Source organism: Hyposmocoma kahamanoa, unplaced genomic scaffold (assembly GCF_003589595.1).
Source record: "Hyposmocoma kahamanoa isolate Upper Pololo Valley unplaced genomic scaffold, ASM358959v1 210, whole genome shotgun sequence".
In the NCBI taxonomy this organism is placed as follows: domain Eukaryota; kingdom Metazoa; phylum Arthropoda; class Insecta; order Lepidoptera; family Cosmopterigidae; genus Hyposmocoma; species Hyposmocoma kahamanoa.
In genome coordinates, this window is record NW_020653731.1 from 3,843,319 (window position 1) to 3,858,795 (window position 15,477).

General features: G+C 35.7%; 1 pseudogene; it reads left to right on the forward strand.

Moving 5' to 3' along the window:
• The first annotated feature begins 12,398 nt into the window (after positions 1-12,398).
• On the forward strand, positions 12,399-14,071 carry LOC113227344 (annotated as a pseudogene).
• The last annotated feature ends 1,406 nt before the right edge of the window (positions 14,072-15,477 follow it).

Sequence of the window (15,477 nt, forward strand, 5' to 3'; positions counted from 1 at the left end):
AAAAAAAATAAAGATTACTACTTGTAGATTGTAGACTTTTAGTAGCGAGAAAAATACTTCTTACCCCAATTTAGTCGACTTTGAATACTGTTTTTCCTTTGCAAAATATACGCATTGAAGGAAGAAAATAATTAAGCAATTACGCACGTCGCTGCTTTTATACAATATCACAGTATTGCAAAAGTAAAGCACCCATCTTCTAATTTAAAAAAAATGTTATACGTAAAAGATGGTGTCTTATTCACAATAAAGTTTCACTTGCTCTTTTCGTCGCTGTATGTTTATTTCATAATCGTAGTATTCTGCAATATAGCGTTGCAGTATAAAGGCAGCGACATTTGAACAAAGTCGATGACGAGCACCAATTGTAAATCAATTTATTAAATTAAACTTTGGGCTTATTAATTGGGATTACGTGATTATTACCCGTACATGGACATTAATAATAATAAGAATAACTGAGTTTTTGTAGCAGTAGAGCTCCTTGTGAAAGAGTTCGTCCAGCGAAGTACTACCACCTTACCTATTTCTACCGCCAAGCAGTAACGTGAGTATTACTCTGCGTTCCGGTTTAGAAGGGTAAGGTTGCTGATGAAATTACAGGCACATGAGACTTGTCAACTTATGTCTCAGGGTGACGGGCGCAGTGGTAGTTCCCCTCAGATCTTTGTGTTTTAAAGCTCTGTGTGGCACTTGAAATGGCAGTTAATCCGTTTGCGGACAAAACAATGAGATTATATTTCAGGAGCCCACATTCCGGCACATGTCTTCCCTCCCTCTTATGATATGGGGTCCTTCAAACGAGGCGTGAAGAGGCACATTGTAGGCAGGCAGGGTGGAGGTGGCTAGTGCAGTGAGGGTTTCATCGCTGCACTAGGTTCCTTCGCGTTAGGATACCACTTTCCACTTAACATCAGGTGGAGTGGAGTCATTTGCCTGTCAGGTATAAAAAAAAAAAATTCCACATGTCGGTGATCTCGTGCGCCAGATCTAAATACTTACGACGTTTCACGGTTTTGAAATATGATACCAAGTCACGGGACGAGCAAATCGCCCACCTGGAGGTAAGTGACACGCCTGTCCGTAATAGTTGCAGTGCCACTGAAAGCTTTAAATTACAATAATTTTTTGGGCACTGCGACATAAGTTGACAATTCCCATGTGCCTAAAAATGTGTGAAAAAGCGAACTTTATAAGGTGACGCGAAAAACAGTTAAAGTGTAATATAATATTAGCGTTAAGTATTTTTCGCGTTTCCTTGTTAATTTGGCTTTTTTGACTTCTACCTCTTTTCACTAGAGCAACAAATTCATAATCACAATTTACTCTTACAGATTTTTAAAATAAAAACTAAGTGACGAGACGAACAAGTCGTGCGCCTAATGGTAAGCGACACGCCTGTCCATAACAGTTGCAGTACCACTCAGAGCTTAAATCACAAAGATCTGAGGGGCACGCCTACTGCGCCCGACACCCTGAGACATAATTGGCAAGTCTCATGTGCGTGTAATTTCACCTGCACCCTTACCATGTCTTCCCTCCCTCTTATGATATGGGGTCCTTCAAACGAGGCGTGAAGAGGCATATTGTAGGCAGGCAGGGTGGAGGTGGCTAGTGCAGTGAGGGTTTCATCGCTGCACTAGGTTCCTTCGCGTTTGGATACCACTTTCCACTTAACATCAGGTGGAGTGGAGTCATTTGCCTGTCAAGTATAAAAAAATAAAAAAATAAAATAAGGTAAGGTAAGGTAATAAAATAAGGCAGATAAAGGTAAGGTGGCAGTACTTCCCTGGACTAACTCTTTTACAAGGAGCTTTACTGCTTCTAGGTATCTCACTTTCAACTAACTGGCCTTTAGTTTAATACATTGTTAAATAATTTTCTATCTCGAGTTTTGCTTTGATGACTTAATGATGTATTTAACGACCTTCAACTTAACAGTACGTTTCTATATTTCTGTTTGTTCATAGTCATTGGGTACTGGTCCCTTATTTACTTTTTAAGACAATACATGAGAAACAAACTTCGCTTAATTAAACTGTGATAAAATAAATTACTTATTAAAAAAATCTCCGAGATTCCTAATAATGTTTCTTTATTAAGTCGTTAGACAAAAAAGACATCAAAGAAACTCTGAGGCGAACATAGGAATTTTATTAATTAAAGATTTAATCTAAAACGCCCTTTGGCCATAATTATTTCTTTCGGGAACATTTTTACCTTATATTTTACGACGGTCATGTACTGTGCTTTTGTATGAAGCGCTGTCTTGTACAGTAGTTTTATTTCACGAATGGTCTACCGACTTCTGCCGTAACCCTCCGCTGCTGTGTTACTCACCGCGGAATAGGAACAGCCGATTCTGTTAAAGATTCTAATAGCCATTGCAAGTGATTCTGTGTTGCGCTTAGAGCCGAATCACGTGACGGACGTTGGAAGCGCGTTGAACAGGTGTTTTGCTGAAGCGCACTCAATTATCTGAAGTTAAACGTTTATACAAATGAAAACATCATCGCAGCCGGACCGCCGCCGCACCGATGCATTGCTTCTAATGTGGTTGTTATCGCGGGTAAAGTTGGCGAAGTAGAATTTTACTACTCTAGTATTCAGGAAACTCCAAAGTTTGAGACCTAGTAATTAGTGTGATTATTATTGTAGTATCTGTTTTCGTACGCCATAATGAGTAGGGTAGGTATAGAAGTAGTGTAGACAAAACCCGCAACAACTTCTTATCCGCCATCTTAGCCAACTATAGCAGATTAAGATGGCGGCAGTCGAATGATATACGGCTAGTACTTATAAGTACTGTTAATAATTGAGGTTTATCATCAATATCTACTTCAAGTACTAATAGAGTTATTATTTCTACATTTTGCTTATGAGTCTTTAGCTGGAATAAACAACTATAAAGACAAATATGCAGTCTATGCAGTGTAGGATAATTGTTAAGGTTTATTGATTTTATTATAAAAAAACATTACAAAATGAAAGTACAAATAATGAAGAAGTATTATTAAGTTTCTTTGCCAACTATTGTATCACAGGGACCGGTTAACGAGTTCGAGAACATTTCCACTATTGCACTATGCTCATTATGAAATCTAGACAGACGGAAACTGGCAAGTCGAGACCTAATTTAGTTGTTCTAAGTGGTGGGCGACAGAAAGCTTACCAACTTAATAAGAGGGTATGTGTAGAAAGTGATAAGTATATACACATTAATGTCATTTGTGCGCTGGAAATTTTAATTATTTTCACATTCTCTTTAATCTTATTCCCCAATGTAAGCAAACATGCATGTTGTGAGACAGTTCCCTTCCTAGTGACCTTACGAGACGTACTGCGATAGTACGTCGGCCTATATGTCTACATTATTATAAATATTAATCGTATGTACGCTAAAACATTTGTGCTGGAAGGCATTCTGAAATCTTAGCCATATATTCGGATCGTAATTCCAACAGAGTCTAAAAACCAAGGCATTCAACTAGTGCGTTCTACCAGTTATGCCCTACGGAGCCGAGCTGTGGATATTAACAACAAGCCTCATCTATAAATTTAAAGGCACTCAGCTTGCAATGGAGCGATTGATTAGAGTTTCTCTGATGGACCAAATTCTTAATGAATTCATATGTCAGATAAGTAAAGTGACATAGCTCGCGAAATTAGTAAGCTTCAGGGAACCGGATTTCTCAGCAAGAGGGCTGATTTCCGATAGAATAGTCTTATTCTAGAGTGACGGCCATGTCGAGTTAAGTGCAGCGTAGGATGCTCGTTATTTTGACCCGGGGGAATCTGTTTCCCTCAATCAGATACCCCAGGCCTGTGGCACTGGGTTGAACTTGATGCTTTGATAATGAATCACAAGTATGTCTCTTTAACGGACGTCGTCACAATATACACGGGATGTAGCAATTCCTCTTTATAAAATTCATTAGTTTGAAGCTATATCAATAGATCATCCGTATTAATAATTATTTCCAAATCAATTCCACTAGGAATACTACTTACTCTCTTTACGTAGAAATCAGAGTACATAACCAAATAAAGAACCATAAATATGGATTCGGCAGTCAACAGGGTCGTGAATATTAAAGTTCAAAGACAAGCAAATGTTATTTACCCAAGTGAAAGTCGGTAGCGACAGCGTTGCAGATCCATAAATGTAAAAAGGCATTCCCTGGCTCAAAGCCATATAGAAAATGTACATGTTCTTCTTGTGTTTCTGGTTAAATATGTACCATTTCTCTGTCACTGCATCTTCGCTGGAATACGGAATTTAGTTGTTTTAATTTTTGTTACATATTCCGATCTGTAATACTTTTGTTTCTATTTGAGTCATTTCTTGTTTGGAAATGTCTGCCAATTTGACCCGGTTTATGGAGTGTTCCAGATTCTCAAGCAATCAGCTTTTTAAATTAGTATAGTAGTGTTTGAAAGCATGACGCTTTTAAGTGTATTTTTATTATACATTGAAACATGGTCACTTTCGGTTCGAGTGTCAATGACGCAATTGAGGCGATCGACGTAAAAGTGGTATAACCCACATTATATTTTTTTTACAATATTACTTTAAACCCTTAGTTCCCAAAGTGGTCCAGATGGGCTACTAGGGATCCACGGGAGACTCGACGGGGGTCTACCTTGGCGTGACAAAATAATATGGATATGGAATATGGTAGAAATGTAGCTGCAGGGGGTCAAGCAGTCTAGGAACCTCTGCTTTAAACGATAAAGTGCATAATTATTTTATATTTGGATGCTATTTTCATGTATAAAAAATATTTCATTACATTTTTTTTATTTGGACTTTACTTTTGCGCTGATGGCTATCAGTCAATTATACTTTTAGTAACATCAGTCGTCTTTACTGCCGCCGTTAGTTGAAAGGGCGCTCGTGATAAAAACTTATAACCGAAAAAATAATGTTTAAATCATAGATTTAGTATGGTTTAGATAATTTCTCCAAAGCCGCAATTCTGTTTGTGTCCATGCACTAAACGTCACTTATTTATCAAAACAAAAATGTACAAAAAAAAGAGTGTATAATGTATAGGTCGAAAGCTAACTGGAGAGCACCTAATCTTCCCAATAAACTTTTCGGACCTAATGGAAAAAAAATCCTAAATGCCTAAAACCTGACAACGGTGGCGCATCCCGAATGCAGAATTCAACACAAAGTGTCATTTTTCTCAAAATTGTAACTGTATATCAATATTACACTTTAGTTCACGTATAATAAATTAGATGCTTATACTTAATCTGAATTTAACAATAAACAAGACAATAGTTTTATGACAATACTAAGATTACAGCGTGTCCCAGACTTTCGCTGGAATTCGGTGGTAGCTACTAATCACGCTACACATCACAAGTGAAGAAATTTAGAAGTTTCGCAATTCGTTCGTATTATTCGACCATCACGCCCTGCGGCTGGAGAGAATAGGTGGATGATTTGTTGCCGATTTTAGAACTTTGTGCGTGTTAAATTCGGTAGATTTTATGCCACCGAATTCAGAAAAACTTCCACCGGAGTCGGGAAAACTGCTATCCAAGCTATATTTTTTTTGAAAAGCAAGAATTTTATACGTTTTTTATACACATGTTTAGTTAATATTATTGATTTTCACAATTTTACACTACTACTTGCTTCCCACTGAAAATGAATAAAGAAAATCAAAACATAAAATAAATATTGGAAATCAAGAAAATGAAGGAACGTGCTAGAAAAGCAAAGATTTTAGAAAAGAAAGAAACGTTTTTGCTAGAACGGAAAGAGCGTACAAATAAAGGTTAATCTGAAACTGGCGTGTGTTGAATTGCGCGGTCTTTTCCTTTTTCTTCCAACGTCTTTAGAATAGAATAGACATTTATTGCAACGCCACAATACATAGATACAAAAAAAAAAAATGATAACACAGACAAGCAAAACAAAATAAAAAGAATTAATAAACAAAATTAAGAATCCAAATCCTTACAATAATTAAAACAAATGAAATATTAAATTAAATTAAATGAAATTTGCAATGTTACAGTGTGTCGCGAAAAAAAAGAACTTAAAATAAACTCTTAGATATTTGTGTATGTGTTCTTTGTACATTGTGTTACTGCTTTATATGCGCGCTCATTCGCGCAGGATTGCTGTATGACGCGTGATAGTGTTGTGTAAAGCCCGCTATTGTTGTGTTTGTATCGATTCAAAAGCTCGTCTGTCTCGCATTTTACGCGTTTGAATCGATTCAAACGCTCTGAGGTTATACTCACTTGAATAAGTAGATATTTGTTCGATGGGTGCATAATTTTTATACTAAAAGAGGATCTCTATATAGTACGGCTAGTATTTTAATATACAGGTTGCTATTAAATTATGTATGGACTTTAAGAGATAATTATTTCAGTTTAGTAATGTAGTCGTAATAAATCTTTAATAATTTTTCGAGAAATTGAAGACTGCAAGTTGATTAATTTTTTTATTTATTTATTTGCATTCTGGTAACATAGACCCATAAATGCATACCTTATAGACTAACATACATAATAATGCAATAAAAACACTACTGACTAATTATTATTTACACGTATTGTCTGCGACGTGTGACGCAACTTGGGTGTCCGATAGCCGGCCTCGGAAACGTCTGTAATTATGACCCCCTTCGGCCAAAACTCATCTTTCATGAAGGTCGACAGTAATGAACACGCCATGTTAATAACAATACTGCTTAATGATTAAAACCTCTTTATTGTTACTTTCAGAATCCGTTTAACTGTCACTGGATATTTCACTAATAAAATGAAAAATAACACCAGTGTCATAGTAATTTTCCATTTCTTTTATAATGCATTTGCGGTTATATTTGGAAGATTTTTTTTTATTAGAAAAGTAAAATTTTGAAGTCGAATTAAAATCTTTGCCTTCCCTCGCTCCATTCATAGATTTCCGTACGTGCTAGTTTTCTAAAACTGGCATTACTAAAACATGTCAGTTTTGATGAAACAAAAATTTCAATAAAATACAACAATGAATTGCGTTTCGAAGTTTTTTCCCTGATTATATAGTATGAGGTCCTTCGATGGTCCCGTTATCACAATGCATTTTTTTTTATATTATAAGTTACCGGAACTGGCCACTTACATAAACTTACATAAATTTAAAAAGTAATTACAACGTTTGAAAATTGATCTCCTTGGTTGTAAAATTCAGTTTGTATCATCTGACTGTCACTTGCTTTTACATTGTGGCGTTATTTTAGATATTGGTTGTCTAAATCACCATGGATTTAACTCGTGAAAACTTTCGTAGTATGATTTTCTACGATTTATGTGTAATTCAACAGCTTAGCGGGGCTTCGCTCTGCTTCAAACTGCTTTTGACGATGAAGCACCATGAAAAACGACTATTTATAACTGGTTCGCATCAATAAGTTTATTTTTTAGATTTATAACTAGTATTGTAAGGGATAGCTAATTAAAAAGTTTTAATAAAACGAAAATAAAAATGTTTGTGTTCGATCTTTATACTAATATAATCAATGACAATGATTTGGCAAAAAATCAAAAAATATTCTAAGTAAGGCAAATATTTCTAACTGCATAGTCACAGGATGTGAATACCACTTGCACATCAATCCAGTACAATACGATTACTGTCCCTGACAAAACCAAGTGACTATATGAACAAGTCGTGCGCCTGATGGTAAGGACATGCCTATCCACAGCAGTTGCAGTGCCACTCCGAGCTTTAAATCGCAAAGATCTGAAGGGCACTGCTACTGCCGCCATTGCTCCTGAGACATAAGTTAACATAACATAAGTTTCAATGTGAGAGAGTTCTTTAGAACTCGAACACTATATTTATTTATATTAACACATATTTGATTAAGTTGTAACGTTTTACACAATATTATGGTTGAATTGAACGCCAAAATATGTACAATATTAAAAATATATATAAGAACGAAATGAGTTTCAGTTTGACTTGGATTTAGAATAATCTCAATACAGAGTACTAAAAACCGACCTCAAAAGTACGTGGAATTACATCTATTTGCCAAGTTTTATTGAAATATCCCCTTGTTCGCCACTATACGTGACTTGACACAGGAGATAATAAAAATCGGTTCTCACTACTCAAAGTATATTGAGATAGAAAAACGCCTTGAATTGGAGAATAGCAAAAACGACCATTAAAATAATTGCTTATTATAATAAAATGTAGGCGCTATTAATAAAAATGAATCTTCATGCGTGAACAGCCACCCTTGGAGGCGGTTGATTTTCTTCAAAATTAAATGGGACCACTACGTGGGTACCCTCTTTACCGGAGTTATCGCGTAACATATACATACATACAAAATACATACAGTTGAATTGAGAACCTCCTCCTTTTTTGAAGTCGGTTAGAAAATGAGAACGAGCATTTTAGTGATTTCATAATAACACGCGACAGCTGTGTGTTTTGGTGTGACACTTGACACTTTGGACTTTATGCTCTTCTTATCGCAAGTGACATAGAGTTGAATTTAAATTTTAAGTGTCAAGTTGACATGCGCTTGACTTTGCCATGCAGTTTTTTTTATTACGAGTACCATTTTACTCGAAGTTGTAAATATTTTTTTTGTGTTTGACTTACTGCCTCACAAGTAGAGCTCGTGGGTTCAAATCTGGGCTCGCACCTCTTAGTTTCTCAAAATGTACGTGTGATATTTACCTTGAGTTTTTTAGTGAAGGAAGACATTGTGTCAAAACCTGCATGTCAAATTAGGTTCACAGTCCTCGGAAAACGTGTGACGTCCCTAACCCGCATCGGACTATAGTCTAAACCCCCGTCTGCGAGGAGACCAGTGCCCAGCAGTGGGATGTATAAAGGGGTTGAAGTCGAAAGAAACTTTTTTTTATACATGACAGGCAAATGACTCCACTCCACCTGATGTTAAGTGGAAAGTGGTATCCAAACGCGAAGGAACATAGTGCAGCGATGAAATCCTCACTGCACTAGCCACCTCAAGCAGGCAAGGTGCCTACAATATGCCTCTTCACGCCTCGTTTGAAGGACCCCATATCATAAGAGGGAGGGAAGACATGTGCCGAAAGGGAGTTCCATTTGTCAACCGTGCGGCAGAGAAAGAAGCCACCGAACCTTTTAGTACTCAAATATTTTCATTCATAAAATCACACATTTGCATACATTTGAAGCAAATTCAATTCAATTTAGTGCATTATACTAAGTAGTGCACACATTGAACTATGGACACTACCGACACTCGTATTCGACAAAGATAAATTCGAAGCTCTTAAAACCTTTCGCTACATAAGTATAATAATAATTTTTTATTTCAATTTTTTTTTTTTTTTTTATAATAATAACGCACACACTCAACATAGCCCCGCACTAGGGAAACCCTGTGTCGCGGGTACCATGGACACACACATAGACAACCACAAATTACACCCAAACTCACGAGAGAAATAAATGTAGGCCATACAAATATTTCTCCCGGCCCGGGAATCGAACCCGGGGACGGTAACCGTTCGGCCACAGAGGCAGTTAAAATTAATGTTCATATTTTGTTTAGTGTCTTATTAACTATGTTAATAATAATTAAATTTAATTGAATATATAATATTATATAATGCGACTCTGGAATGCATGTTACGCGCATTCCAATAGTTTAGTGAAGGGCAATCTGTCCGTTCCGGAATGGTGTTCAGGAGACAGCACGCGCTGCGTCGCCGAAGTTACTAACTTGAGCAGGATAATTTGGAAACTATCAATGCATCTGTATAATGTAACCCCAGAGGCAACCCTTTATTTTATTGTATTCGTAAAAAATCCAGTGATCTGCGAGTACACTAAACCCAAAGGCTGGATGTGTAGAAGTTTGGCAGTACGCCTTGAACAAGGTTGATTTGGCATTTTATATTACAAACCTGCCCGCCAGCATGTTGCATCTATCTGGTAATGCCCTACGCTCCCTATATTCAGGTCGTTAGAGAGGTTCACGTTGACCCACATATATACAGACTTAGGAAGGAAGGACTTTAATTGTGCACACAAAACGGCTTGAGATTCAAAGTCAATAAAGGCCTAAGATAAAAGAAATATTGACACGTTAATAAAAAGAAGATAGAGCTATTTCAATGTTTAAAAACAACGAAGCGTGTTTTGAAAGATGCTTTACGTGGAATTTATTGAATTTTAAAAAAGTCTTAAGACTATTTTAACGTTTAAAAACTAGTTAAGGTTTTCTTCGGAAAGTGAGCAATTTAATTTAAACTCTGAAAGAGATCCAATCATGTTTCGTTTTGTTTTATTTTCAAAGAAAATCCTGTTAGTTATTAATTTCGCTTGAGATTAAAATTTTAGTTCCTATAATATTACAATTTCACTTAAAAATCTTATTGAGTAGTTTTCTTTGACTGTTTAGAATGATATGCGAGAATGGCATCAATTTGAAATTTTAATTTTGAAAAACCCAATTAATTAAATTATTAATGGTACTAAAACTATTTGTTTGGAATCATCATCGTGTACCTATATTTATTATTTCCAACAAACAATGTTTTCCGGCCCTTTATAGGTTCCAATGTGCATTAATCATGAAGGCGAAATGATATCAAGTGATTGTAGACGCGGAGAAATTCATTGCCCGATATTTAAATATTTTTCGTTTAGAAATAAGATTCAAAACGTGATATCAATGTCAGCTTGTGGTAACTGGAAAGTTACCGACTGAGTGAGAAGGTTTATAAAATCTGTCACAGATGCCGCTTACGGCGTCGAAAGCCGAAAAACTCAATGTATATAACAGACACATATATAACGGACACATAGAAGAATTTTATCGACTTGGTAACTCGACCTGTAGTTGGTAAAGCAATGGGGACGAAATCCCCTAGTCGCTCAGTGACAGGAAGTTCGATTCCTGTCGCACAGTGGTAGGAATTGACGCCTTTCTTTTTTTTATAACATCAAGTGACGGGACGAACAACCTTAAACCTTAGTTATTTAAAAAAAAACTGAAGTGCTGTTTTTCCTTCTGCATACGTTCAAATATTATTGAAATTGACATAAAAGCGATAGGTATGTTTCTTTTTTAAACTTGTAATATTATAAAAAAAAAATTAACTTAAGATAAATATCTGTATGTTATTATTATTATGAAAATACGTTAATCTAGTTGATTAAAGTTGTCTAATATTGCATTTTTTATTAAACCAATGTTTTGAAAGGGAACGCACGAGGTTAGGGTCAAAGGTCATATGGAATTACTATCGTTCCAGTAATAATACCTAATAAGTTTTAGCTCAGCTTACAGCTCTTAACAGTAATGACATATTTCAATAGACATTTTCTTTTCGATACGTCTAAAATGTTTTAGATCACTTTTCGTTACATTGCAATGTAACGAAAAGTGATCTAAAACATTTTAGACGCATTTTAGATCCAATGCATTGGATCGGTGGATTAGGTTTAAAATTTAGAACTATTAAATTGTTCAATTTTATGTCAATTTCAATAATATTTGGCAGTTTGCAGAAATGAAAACAGCACTTCATTTTTTTATTTCCTACATAAGAGAAGGTCAAAACCCCTCCACTGTGGTCGAAGTATTTTTTTCGATCTTTGTATTTAATAATTATAATAAACTGTGTCTGATGCAGTCAGAATGCAGTTCATATAATACTTTACAAGAGGAGACAGAATACTTGAGGCAACTCCCGACGGCGGAGGTCAATGTTATTATAAAGTTTGGTTTAAGTCAGGACTGTTTTAATTAACAATCTCAATACAGAGTACTAAAAAAACCGACCTCAAAAGGACGTGGAATTAAGTTTTATTGAAATATACCCTAGTTCGTCACTATACGGGACTTGACACAGGAGACAATAAAAGTCGGTTCTCATCACTCAAAGTATATAGAAAGAGAGAAAAACGCCTTGAATTGGAGAATAGCAAAACCAACCATTAAAATAATTACTCCTTATGTAAAATTTAGGCGCTATTTATAAAAATGCGTCTTCATGCGTGATCAGCCACCCTTAGAGGTGGATGATTTTCTTCAAAATGAAATGGGATCACTATGGAGGTACCCTCTTTCTAACAAAAAAAGAATCATGAAAATCGGTTCACAAATACCGGAGTTATCGCGTAACATACATACAAAAATAAACAGTCGAATTGAGTACTCCTCCTTTTTTTAAAGTCGGTTAAAAATGAAATTACGATTTTAAACTGTAATCGGTTATCTGTTTAAAATTTCTTCGATAATCCTTTTTATTTATTTTGTCACGAAAAATAAGTCGCGAATAATAAACACTTCAAAGAATTGCCAATTTGAAACTTTTGTAGTAATGGGTTTGTGTCATTTGAAATAAATCATTTCTAACTGAATTTCGGTATGGACGAGACACTGAACACTCTACACCGGGTCATGGTCGTTGGTGGGATCTATATCTACTCAAAAGGAGAGCGGACCTCGAAATTACGTTCAGTTCATCAAATTTTCAATTTTCTATCAATAATTCTATATAGTATATAATGGTTGCTCCGTTTTTTTCTTTACCATAGGTTTTCTCATTGAAAATTCTTCGAATATCGTACTTTGGCTCAAAGGGGTGAGCGTTTGGTCAATTGGATTCATGCTTTTCGTTTCATTTGGAGTATGCCTGGTTTTTAAAAGCAAATTCAGAATTTTCTTGGAAGAAATGATTTTTAAAGATGAGATTTTGACAATGCTATTTATGGAACATATTATGAAAACTGAATATGGAGGGAAGTTGAAGGAAATGATAGAGGAATCTCATAAAAAACTTTTCAAATACACAACGATACTGTTGAAGGGGTCTGGGAATGTCGCGTGTGTTGTTGTGACAGCGACTTTGAATATTGTGACGCTGTCTATAATTCTATTACGTCGAAGGATTCTTTGAGACCAGTAGGTAAGTAGATTTTATTAACAGATATAGTAATAATAATGAGAGAGTATTTCAAAGACTCCTTTATGATTAAGGCAGCTCAATTATCGAACGAACTTCCGTCTGAAATCCGACATTCGAAGACCCTTCTTATTTTCAAAACTGGATTGCGTAAATATCTTCTGACACGGTCCTGGTCTGCAACGTGTGTATATTCATTAGTTATATGTACATTTATTATTATAAATATAAGTTTATTTTGGTATAATTCCTCCCGGCCTGGGAATCGAGCCCGGGACCTCTACGTGGCAGACCAGCACTGTAACCGTTTCGACCACATAGGCAGTATATCGTTATTTCATAAAATATAAGATTTTATTCATACAATTCGAAATTATTTATGCATTGGCATACTACGTCTTCCGCTCTGATTAGCTTTGTTCAAAGATTTTCTGGAAGAGATCGCTCTTAACGATAAGGCCGCCTTTGCCCACATTACTTTAAATTTATGCAATAAAGTGTACATCTATCTATAATAGATAACAATCCGCCAGACTACCACAACGTGGTCCCAAATTACCTAATTCCCTGTACTAGAAGTGACAATGCAACGAAAATAACTTCAGTGCTGTACTCAGAACTTGGACCATTTAGCCAGTTTGTCTTCAAAATTGGTCGTACTAGGAATCGAAACCAGGAGTTCCTCATCTAGAGCCAACAGTGCTAGTTGCTGAGCCGCCGAAATTATCCTAAAACAAAATTTAAAAAAGGTGAAAAAAATTTACAGGTATAGATGAAAAAAAATTAATACCTTAACAGTGACGTAATAATGAGGCTGCCTGGCTGGACTGTAGCCCAAGTTTATATGGGGATGACTTGTGTACATAAGGTTTGCAACGAAAGACTACTGTCATAATTTAGTCTGTGTCCTGTGTAGATTTAGAATATATAACATTTCATACAATTTGTTCATACAAAAAAGTTACTACTCAATTTATGTGTTGCAGCATTCTTGATGTGGTTTCCGTGGAGCCTGGAAGACCGGAATGTTTACATCATCACGTTGATATTCCACGCTTATTCTGGATATTTGTGCCTGAGTGGTATACATTCGCTTTGTAACATTAAAAATAGTTTGTATGAAAAATTACTATGAATATAGATCAACGACAATCATTTAATCCAATCCATTAACTGCCTCCGTGGCCGCACGGTTACCATGACCCGGACTGCCACGCAGAGGTCCCAGGTTCGATTCTGGGGCCGGGAGAAATATTTGTATGACTTACATTTATTTCTCTCGTGAGTTTGGGTTTATCTAGTGCGGGTATGTTGAGTGTGTGCGTTATTAGTTATTATTATCGCCAATTCCGAGAATATATTTATTGAGATTTTTTATGAAACAACTCCACTTGTTTTGTTATGAAAACATTTTTCGTCGACCCGGTGGGACAACGAAATATTTTTCTATAAATTCGACCTTTATATTCATATGTATAATAATATTCAATTCCGAGAAAAGCCAAACAAAAGTCAATTCCTAAAATTTTAAATACAATTCAATTTCAAAATCTTTTTATTTCATGTTTAAACACATAAAATGTTCAACACTACTTACTGGTTATTCGGAAGGTAGTTTCCTATAAAGGCAACGAGTTGTTCTTGAATATGTTAGAATAAAATAATTTGTAATGTTACGTAGTTTAGATTAATAAAAGCAAGCGAAATGTTCTTGGCACCCACTCAAATTGCATGATCGTTGAATGTAATTACTCGATCGTTCCTTAACCGGTACGTAAGAAATTTGAAACATAGACATGAAAAGTACAGTACTACAGATCGTGGCGATGCTCAATTTTTGATTTTTGATCTGTGACCTAAGATAATTGAAGCCAAAGGTCGATTGCGCGTAAATGTAGCGAACTAAGAAGAAAGAATAATAAGAAATTTCAGTAGTAAGGGGAATCTTCCAAGTAGACATACAAATGAGACTCCAGTGACTGTTATAAATTATATTACAAGATCTTTCACTGTAAATCCAAACAAAACAAAAATACGTCTGTTCTAGTCAAAGATGTTTTTCGTATATAATGTCGGCCGCCTGACAGCGTTCCGTTGATATCGATGATGATGATATCGATTTATTACTTATATCGATGAAACTAATTCTTAAAGACGCAAAGTAAGTTTTCTAACAGAATAAAATAAAATGGTGTCACGATACGCTAAAAGACGGCCATTCTGCTTAAGGAATGTCCTCATTCCGGAGTAAGCTCGGTCATTCGACAAGTGGAGAGCATGTCCTCATGCTTCTTCTAGAATTACTCGGAACACAGAAGCAGTCCCTTCTTGCTTAACTAGTCGGCACGGCAGTGCTCCCACAATGGTGCCTGCTATAACACCTCTTACACATGAGACAATCACCAGCTGTTTGTCCTGGAAGATAACTCGATGACTTCTACAACTTTGATTTTGAATTACAGTAAAAACAAACTAAAATAAAATATATGTAATATGTATATGTTAAAATTAATACCTTTCCAATACAAACACGTTAAAGGT